Raw genomic sequence first — 2,120 nt, 5'->3', positions numbered from 1 at the left:
CAATATTTGAGAGAAATGGTGATATTGTGTTTGTGGAAAAAGCTTTAGATGTTTGAGTTCATCTCATAAATAATGGGACCAAAAACAAAAGTATTGCATTTATATTTTTGTTGAGTGTATATATATATATGTGCGTGTATACATATATATTTTAAAATGATAACGTGGATAGCAGAAGGACAAAAGATAGCCACTTGAAATGAGAAGCAACTAGGAGACTTATACCTACATCCCAAGTGTCAGAGCAGTTCTTACCCCACTGAAATAGAGACTAAAATCCAGTTTGACATTTATTCATAATATTACAACAAACAGACTCTCTATTTACAGTGCCTTGTGAAAGTATTCGGCCCCCTTGAACTTTTCAACCTTTCGCCACATTTCAGGCTTCAAACATAAAGATATAAATTTGTAATTTTTTGTCAAGAATCAACAACAAGTGGGACACAATCGTGAAGTGGAATGAAATTTATTGGATATTTTAAACTTTAACAAATAAAAACCTGAAAAGTGGGGCGTGCAATATTATTCGGCCCCCTTGCATTAATACTTTGTAGCGCCACCTTTTGCTGCAATTACAGCTGCAAGTCGCTTGGGGTATGTCTCTTATCAGTTTTGCACATCCAGAGACTGAAATTCTTGCCCATTCTTCCTTGCAAAACAGCTCGAGCTCAGTGAGGTTGGATGGAGAGCGTTTGTGAACAGCAGTCTTCAGCTCTGCCCACAGATTCTCGATTGGATTCAGGTCTGGACTTTGACTTGGCCATTCTAACACCTGGATACGTTTATTTGTGAACCATTCCATTGTAGATTTGGCTTTATGTTTTGGATCATTGTCCCGTTGGAAGATAAATCTCCGTCCCAGTCTCAGGTCTTTTGCAGACTCCAACAGGTTTTCTTCCAGAATGGTCCTGTATTTGGCTCCATTCATCTTCCCACCAATTTTAACCATCTTCCCTGTCCCTGCTGAAGAAAAGCAGGCCCAAACCATGAGGCTGCCACCACCACGTTTGACAGTGGAGATGGTGTGTTCAGGGTGATGAGCTGTGTTGCTTTTACGTCAAACATATCGTTTTGCATTGTGGCCAAAAATTTCCATTTTGGTTTCATCTGACCAGAGCACCTTCTTCCACATGTTTGGTGTGTCTCCCAGGTGGCTTGTGGCAAACTTCAGACGAGACTTTTTATGGATATCTTTGAGAAATGGCTTTCTTCTTGCCACTCTTCCATAAAGGCCAGATTTGTGCAGTGTACGACTGATTGTTGTCTTATGGACAGACTCTCCCACCTCAGCTGTAGATCTCTGCAGTTCATCCAGAGTGATCATGGGCCTCTTGGCTGCATCTCTGATCAGTCTTCTCCTTGTTGGAGGTGAAAGTTTAGAGGGACGACCGGGTCATGGTAGATTTGCAGTGGTCTGATACTCCTTCCATTTCAATATGATTGCTTGCACAGTGCTCCTTGAGATGTTTAAAGCTTGGGAAATCTTTTTGTATCCAAATCCGGCTTTAAACTTCTCCACAACAGTATCTCATACCTGCCTGGTGTGTTCCTTGGTCTTCATGATGCTCTCTGCACTTTAAACAGAACCCTGAGACTATCACAGAGCAGGTGCATTTATACGGAGACTTGATTACACACAGGTGGATTCTATTTATCATCATCATTCATTGAGGACAACATTGGATCATTCAGAGATCCTCACTGAACTTCTGGAGTGAGTTTGCTGCACTGAAAGTAAAGGGGCCGAATAATATTGCACGCCCCACTTTTCAGTTTTTCATTTGTTAAAAAAGTATAAAATATCCAATAAATTTCATTCCACTTCACGATTGTGTCCCACTTGTTGTTGATTCTTGACAAAAAATTAAAATTTTATATCTTAATGTTTGAAGCCTGAAATGTGGCGAAAGGTTGAAAAGTTCAAGGGGGCCGAATACTTTCACAAGGCACTGTATATCTATATCTCTATCTCTATAGTACAATGTGCTAATAAATAAATAAGTTAAAAGTGACCTTCCGTGCATGCTGTTAGCATGCTTGTTATTTTCCTGGCACTACTGGGCTTCCATACCTTTGTGCTCTCTGCAAGAAAAAAATCCTTTAATCGCTCTGGAGTC

The sequence above is a fragment of the Acanthochromis polyacanthus genome, chromosome 18, assembly GCF_021347895.1.
Source record: "Acanthochromis polyacanthus isolate Apoly-LR-REF ecotype Palm Island chromosome 18, KAUST_Apoly_ChrSc, whole genome shotgun sequence".
Taxonomy (NCBI): domain Eukaryota; kingdom Metazoa; phylum Chordata; class Actinopteri; family Pomacentridae; genus Acanthochromis; species Acanthochromis polyacanthus.
Note: the sequence above shows the minus strand (reverse complement) of the source record.